This window comes from Canis lupus, chromosome 12, assembly GCF_011100685.1.
Source record: "Canis lupus familiaris isolate Mischka breed German Shepherd chromosome 12, alternate assembly UU_Cfam_GSD_1.0, whole genome shotgun sequence".
NCBI classification, from domain to species: domain Eukaryota; kingdom Metazoa; phylum Chordata; class Mammalia; order Carnivora; family Canidae; genus Canis; species Canis lupus.
In genome coordinates this window covers 23,545,222-23,553,691 of record NC_049233.1, presented here as the reverse complement: position 1 = coordinate 23,553,691, position 8,470 = coordinate 23,545,222, and positions in this window count along the sequence as shown.

The following is an 8,470-nucleotide window of genomic DNA, read 5'->3' as shown; positions in this document are numbered from 1 at the left end:
TGGTGCCCTTCCACCAAAAATCATAGCTCTTCTCTAGGTGGATTTCTCTGCAAGACTGATTCTGGGTTCTATCACCTGCTCTCATCTCTGTCTTTTGAGCTTCCACATGGTAAGGCTTCAGTGTTCCTAACTCTAAGCACTGCAGTGTTCTTGTGGTTTATCTAGCACTCTGCCTATACTTTTGAAAATACTTTGCTCGTAAATAAAAGCACCTGGAATTTTTCTATTTAGGTACTGGGACTCTGATGATTACAGCGTTCAGTCATCCTATTGTGTTTTATTTACTAGTTTGCTTCCTGACTTGTTCTAAAAAAAAATCCTAAGACAATTTGTGGCATATATTTATTGTTTTCAGATACACAATTAAACTTTTCAAATAATTAGAATTTAAATAGCTATAACAAATGTAAAAATAATATGCTTTTCTTAAACCAATACATATTTTCTGACCTATTTTCATATATTTTATAATGATAACAGTAGAAACAACAATGCAGATCTCCCATACAAAATAAGATGGATAAAAGTGTATCCCAAACAGAAATATTTTACTCTTTGGCCTTTTTGGGGTATCTTGTTCTTGATTTATTTTCTTTTCCATTCTTCAAAACAGAAATGAAACAATACTTCTTTTATTTCTTATTTCAATGTTATGATGGTATTCTCTGACTTTTAATGGAGCATGTGTAGTCTCACAGCCTGACAAATCTGGCAAGATTTCTTAAACAGAAGTAACGCTCCTTGACCGACAGGTGTTTTGTTACTCTCACAGGCCCAATCACATGAGAGAGTTAAAAGTTCAAATGAAGTTTAGCAAACTTTTTTTCAGTCTAAAGAATATTTTTGTTAAGATGGTTCAACCAATACTTCTGAAAATAATGTGTTAAGTCCTGGGATATTAAATGACTTTCTAATTATCATATATAACAAATACCGAATATATTAATTTATATTTTATTCTATTGAATATCTTGATATGTTTACAAACAGATTAGAATTTATAATCAATAAAATTGGAGGACATTCTGGTTCTCCCAAAATATTACCTTCCCACTCTATAAAATTTATAATAACCTAGATTTCTCCTGGCCCCAGAGATTTAGGATATCAAAGTTATAAAATCAGAGATTTTTAACGTAGAGTCTATAGCCTCTGGTCCTTGGGTAAACTACAGGAGTTTACAAGGCCTAGGATATTACTGTATGAAAAATATCCATATTTGTTATATATTTGTATTTTTCTGGGAGAACTTCTTAAGAATTCAAAAGGTTAAGAACCACTGATTTTTAAAATTTTATTGAGCATTGTAGATTTTACTATTGCTTGAAAATATTCAAGAACCTTACATGTAGGGCCCTTCTTATAGGGACCTATATCCAGACAAGAATAAGCATGTGACCCCCCCCAAAATATGGGCGAATGTGATGTGTGCCATATCTGAGCAGGAGCTATAAAACATTTTGAAGTTTCAGCACTTTCTGAGTTAACCTCTACCATCAAACTAGAAAGCTCAGATGCAGGCCGCTCTACCAGCCTGGGTCCTGTGATGGAGTATAACCTAAAATTATGAGGGGTTTGTTTCTGCAGGAAAAATTAACTTACTTGACTGAAAATAAGATGGTCAATTTTCAATATTTTCTAGAGTAGATTAAATTAATTTCCCTGCACTTGGGTTAAACAGTTAATCGATCAAATTTTTATTCATTATTTTCCACGCTGTTCCACACTGGTATGTCATCATCTTCAATTGCTTCAACAGTGCTTTCCCTCTTCCAAAAACTTTTCATGAATCTTTTCTTGTTAAAATCAGTTCAAACACTTTGCTTCCAGTCTAGAAGAACTAATAGGGACCATATATACCACCCACCCCCCGCCCCAAAGCAACAAGAAAAATACAGATAAAATATATGAAACAAAGGTTTTCAAGATTGTAGATACGAGACAACAAAAGACAATGATCCAGAGAAGTAGGGAACAGATGAGGTGCATCTTATCTGACAAAAATCCTTCAACTGACTCATTAAACTAATATTTGAAGCTGCAAATTAGTTTAGCCCTTGAAATAATGAATTTAAAACCCAAAACACTTTTTCTTTAATATTGAAGGCATTTTCGTTTCTTGGCTAGCCTCATCAATAACAACCAGAAAGTGATTTAAACATAAGTTGATTTAATGATAAAACAGCAGAAGCCATCCATTCTGTAGCCAAACAATATGTAGTTTGTTGAACTGTAGAAAAAATTACATTCAGATGACAAACAGCTTCTGAGTGTGAGTGATCCTTGAGGATTTTCATATGAAACTCTTCTAAAAGAACTTCCACATTAGTTGGCTTACAAATACCAGCTCATTTCTTGTTACTATGAGCATTGCATTTGGAAACTCACTTCATCCTAATATTAAATCATGACACTTTTGCTGTGGAAAGGAAGAACAATTAGGAACTCTTTCACTAAAATTGAATACTTCCAGACTGGGGTTCTTTTTTTTTTAATAATAAATATTTTTTATTGGTGTTCAATTTACCAGCATACAGAATAACACCCAGTGCTCATCCCAAGTGCCCCCCTCAGCGCCCATCACCCATTCACTCCCACCACCCGCCCTCCTCCCCTTCTACCACCCCTAGTTCGTTTCCCAGAGTTAGGAGTCTTTATGTTCTGTCTCCCTTTCTGATATTTCCCACACATTTCTTCTCCCTTTCCTTATATTCCCTTTCACTATTATTTATATTCCCCAAATGAATGAGACCATATAATGTTTGTCCTTCTCTGACTGACTTACTTCACTCAGCATAATACCCTCCAGTTCCATCCATGTTGAAGCAAATGGTGGGTATTTGTCATTTCTAATAGCTGAGTAATATTCCATTGTATACATAAACCACATCTTCTTTATCCATTCATCTTTCGATGGACACCGAGGCTCCTTCTAGGATTTGGATGGAATCTTGTCTCATATTTAGATCTTTCATCCATTTTGAGTTTATCTTTGTGTATGGTGTAAGAGAATAGTCTAGTCTCATTCTTCTGCACGTGGATGTCCAATTTTCCCAGCACCATTTATTGAAGAGACTGTCTTTCTTCCAGTGGATAGTCTTTCCTCCTTTGTCGAATATCAGTTGACCATAAAGTTGAGGGTCCACTTCTGGATTCTCTATTCTGTTCCATTGATCTATGTGTCTCTTTTTGTGCCAGTACCACACTATCTTGATGACCACAGCTTTGTAGTACAACTTGAAATCTGGCATTGTGATGCCCCCAGCTATGGTTTTCTTTATTAATATTTCCCTGGCTATTCGGGGTCTTTTCTGATTCCACACAAATCTTAAAATAATTTGTTCCAACTCTCTGAAGAAAGTTCATGGTATTTTGATAGGAATTGCATGAAACGTGTAAATTGCCCTGGGTAACATTGACATTTTCACAATATTAATTCTGCCAATCCTGGAGCATGGAATATTTTTCCATCTCTTTGTGTCTTCCTCAATTTCTTTCAGAAGTGTTTTGTAGTTTTTAGGGTATAGATCCTTTACCTCTTTGGTTAGGTTTATTCCTAGGTATCTTATGCTTTTGGGTGCAATTGTAAATGGGATTGACTCCTTGATTTCTCTTTCTTCAGTCTCATTGTTAGTGTATAGAAATGCCACTGACTTCTGGGCATTGATTTTTGTATCCTGCCACACTGCCAAATTGCTGTATGAGTTCTAGCAATCTTGGGATGGAGTCTTTTGGGTTTTCTATGTAGACTATCATGTCATCTGCAAAGAGGGAGAGTTTGACTTCTTCTTTGCCAATTTGAATGCCTTTAATGTCTTTTTGTTGTCTGACTGCTGAGGCTAGGACTTCTAGTACTATGTTGAATAGCAGTGGTGAGAGTGGACATCCCTGTCTTGTTCCTGATCTTAGGGGAAAGGCTCCCAGTGCTTCCCCACTGAGAATGATATTTGCTGTGGGCTTTTCATAGATGGCTTTTAAGATGTTAAGGAATGTTCCCTCTATCCCTACACCCTGAAGAGTTTTGATCAGGAATGGATGCTGTATTTTGTCAAATGCTTTCTCTGCATCTATTGAGAGGATCATATGGTTCTTGTTTTTTCTCTTGGTGATATGATGAATCACATTGATTGTTTTACGAGTGTTGAACCAGCCTTGCATCCCGGGGATAATTCCCACTTGGTCATGGTGAATAATCTTCTTAATATATTGTTGTATCCTATTGGCTAGTATCTTGTTGAGAATTTTTGCATCCATGTTCATCAGGGATATTGGCCTATAATTCTCCTTTTTGATGGGGTCTTTGGTTTTGGAATTAAGGTGATGCTGGCCTCATAGAATGAGTTTGGAAGTATTCCATCTGTTTCTATCTTGCCGAACAGCTTTAGTAGAATAGGTACAGTTTCTTCTTTAAATGTTTGATAGAATTCCCCAGAGAAGCCATCTGGCCCTGGACTTTTGTGTCTTGCGATGTTTTTGATGACTGCTTCAATTTCCTCCCTGGCTATTGGCCTGTTCAGGTTTTCTATTTCTTCCAGTTCCAGTTTTGGTAGTTTGTGGTTTTCCAGAAATGCATCCATTTCTTCTAGATTGCCTAATTTATTGGTGTATAGCTGCTCATAGTATGTTTTTAAAATCGTTTGTATTTCCTTGATGTTGGTGGTGATGCCTCCTTTCTCATTCATGATTTTATTAATTTGAGTCTTTTCTCTCTTCTTTTTAATAAGGCTGGCTAATGGTTTATCTATCATATTAATTCTTTCAAAGAACCAACTCCTGGTTTTGTTGATCTTTTCCACAGTTCTTCTGGTCTCTATTTCACTGAGTTCTGCTTGAATGTTTATTAACTCTCTTCTTCTGCTGGGTGTAGGATCTATTTGCTGTTTTTTTTTCTCCATCTCCTTTAGGTGCAAGGTTAGCTTTTGTATTTGAGTTCTTTCCAGTTTTTGGATGGCTGCTTGTATTGCAATGTATTTTCCCCTCAGGACTGCTTTTGCTGCATCCCAAAGATTTTGAATGGTTGTATCTTCATTCTCATTAGGTTCCATGAATCTTTATTATTCTTCTCTAATTTCCTGGTTGACCCTTTCATTTTTTAGCAGGATGGTCCTTAACCTCCACGTGTTTGAAGTCCTTCCAAACTTCTTCTTGTGATTTAGTTCTAATTTCAAAGCATTATGGTCTGAAAATATGCAAGGGACGATCCCAATCTTTTGGTATCAGTTAAGACCTGATTTGTGACCCAGTATGTGGTCTATTCTGGAGAAAGTTCCATGTGCACTTGAAAAGAATGTGTATTCAGTTTCTTTTGGATATAAAGTTCTGTAGATATCTGTGAAATCCATCTGGTCCAGTGTATCATTTAAAGCTCTTGTTTCTTTGGAGATGTTGTGGTTAGAAGACCTATCGATTGTAGAAAGAGCTACACTGAAGTCACCAAGTATAAGTGTATTATTATCTAAGTATGTCTTAACTTTGGTTATTAATTGATTGATATACTTGGCAGCTCCCACATTCAGGGCATATATATTGATTATTGTTAAGTCCTCTTGTTGGATAGATCCTTTAAGTATGAGATAGTGTCCCTCTTCATCTCTCACTACAGTCTTCGGGGCAAATTTTAGTTTATCTGATATAAGGATGGCTACCCCTGCTTTCTTTTGAGGACCATTTGAATGGTACATGGTTCTCCAACCTTTTATTTTCAGGCTGTAGGTGTCCTTCTGTCTAAAATGAGTCTCTTGTAGACAGCAAATAGATGGGTCCTGCTTTTTTATCCAGTCTGAAACCCTGCGCCTTTTGATGGGGTCATTAAGCCCATTCACATTCAGAGTTACAATTGAAAGATATGAGTTTAGTGTCATCACGATACCTATTCAGTCCCTGTTTTTGTGGATTGTTTCCTTGGACTTCCTCTTTCTTTTACAGGGTCCCCTTTAATATTTCTTGCAAAGTCGGTTTGGTGGTCACATATTCTTTCAGTTTCTGCCTATCTTGGAAGCTCTTTATCTCTCCTTCTATTCTGAATGAGAGCCTTGCTGGATAAAGTATTCTTGGCTGCATGTTCTTCTCATTTAGGACCCTGAATATATCCTGCCAGCCCTTTCTGGCCTGCCAGGTTTCTGTGGAGAGGTCTGCTATTAATTTAATATTTCTCTCCATAAAAGTTAGAGATTTCTTGTCTCTTGCTGCTTTAAGGACCTTCTTTTTATCTTTGGAATTTGCAAGCTTCACTATTAAATGTCGAGGTGTTGAGCGGTTTTTGTTGATTTTGGGGGGGGGGGAATCTCTCTATTTCCTGGATCTGAATGCCTCTTTCCCTTCCCAGATTAGGAAAGTTTTCAGCTATGATTTGTTCAAATACATATTCTGGCCCTCTGTCCCTTTCGGTGCCCTCGGGAACCCCAATTAAACATAGATTTTTCTTCCTTAGGCTGTCATTTATTTCCCTTAATCTATCCTCATGATCTTTTAATTGTTTTTCTCTTTTTTCCTCAGTTTCCCTCTTTGCCATCAACTTGTCTTCTATGTCACTCACTCATTCTTCCACCTCGTTAACCCTCTTCGTTGGGACCTCCAGTTTGGATTGCATCTCATTTAATTGATTTTTAATTTCTGCCTAATTAGATCTAAACTCTGCAGTCATGAAGTCTCTTGAGTCCTTTATGCTTTTTTCTAGAGCCACCAGTAGGTTTATAATTGTGCTTCTGAATTGGCTTTCTGACATTGAATTGTAATCCAAATTCTGTAACTCTGTGGGAGAGATTGTTTCTGATTCTTTCTTTTGAGGTGAGTTTTTCCTTCTAGTCATTTTGCTCAGTGCAGAGTGGCCAAAAACAAGTTGTATTGGGAAAAGGAGAATAAGAGAGAAGAGGAAGAAGAAAAGAAAAAGAAAAAAAAAAGAAGAAAAAAAAGAGAAGAAAAGAAAAGAAAAAAAGCTGCGGAGCAAACAGTAAAAAACAAAAAACAAAAAACAAAAACAAGGGGGAGTATCCTCTGATTCTGTATACTGTAAATCCCTCGATTTCCTCTGGAACTTTTCAGTGCTGCTTGGTCAATAATTTGTTTTCCCCCTGTCCGTCTAGCTGGTCTTCTGGGGAAGGGGCCTGCTGTGCCGGTTCTCAGGTGTGAGAACTTGGGGGAGCTGCTCAGCCCCAGCCTGGTGCAGGGCTCAGTGAAAGTTGTTTATCCTGTTTATCCTGTGAGGCCACTGTGAGGCTCAGTGGGGGTTGTTTATCCTGTGAGGCCCCAGGAGGAACAGCAACAGTAGCAGCAGCCAGCTCTCCAGCCCTGGAGTCAGCTCCTGCAGTAACTACCGCAGGTCTCTGGCCGCAGGGGCCTGGATGCTTTGGGGGCGGGGCTGCTGATCTGCTCAGCTCGGAGCCGCCTGGCGGCAGGAGCGTCCTTGCTGTCCTGTGACCTCCCGGCCTCGGCCTGGCCTGGGGGGGTACCTCAGGATCCTGGGCTGTGTCCCGGCGCCCTGTGCTCCCGGGGCCTGCGCTGTTGGATTTGCGCTCCCCCCCCCGCAGCCCCCTCCGTGCGGAGCCGCCCCTGAGCCCCCTCAGCTGCTCCGGGTCCCGCCGTGTGCTGCAGCCCTTAGGGAGCTCGGCGCACTCTCCCGGGGCGCAGGTGTCTGTTACTGTCCCCGGGAGCCCGAGGGCATCCCCTCCCTCCTGGGTCCTGCTCCAACTCCCTGCGAGCCCCTTTCCGCCCGGGAAGGTCGGTGCAGCTCCTGCTTCTCCGGGACGGGGCTCTCCTGTCCTGGGGACACTCGTCCCGGCCTCAGCCCGGCTCCTCGCGGGGCCCCTCCCCCTTGGAGGCCTTTTGTTTCTTTATTTCTTTTTTCCCCATCTTCCTACCTTGATAGAAGCGCGAACTCTTCTCACTGTAGCGTTCCAGCTGTTCTCTCTTTAAATCTCAGGCCGAATTCGTAGGTTTTCAGGATGATTTGAAGGTTATCTAGGTACTTTGGTGGGGACAGGTGACTTGGGGACCCTACTCTTCCACCATCTTGCCCCGGCTCCAGTTTCCTCTTTTGTAAAATGAGATACTGCTACTACTCCATAGGTTTGCTTTGAGAATTCATATGTATTAAGTGCTTAGAGCAGTGCCTAGTATAATGTAAATATTAGCTACAAATATTAACATACTATATGCTTTATAAACATGTAATGTAATATATTAAGACCGGATATCTAAATATTTTAAAATATACTAATGTCACAAAACATTCATGCTCTTAGAAGTAGAATTTTATCTTCTTATTCTCCATGTTTGCTTTTAAATATTTTGCTTGTTGTGAAGAATGCCTCCTTACTAGTATTAAGGACAAGTTTGTAAACCCATATTTCAATATCCTCTTGTGTAGTAAAAAATAAGTTACGATAGCTAGCTTCTTGGTAATACCATTAGATCATCACTATTTTACCTTTTACTGTGGCTGACTATAAGTTCACACTAGGAACAAGAATGG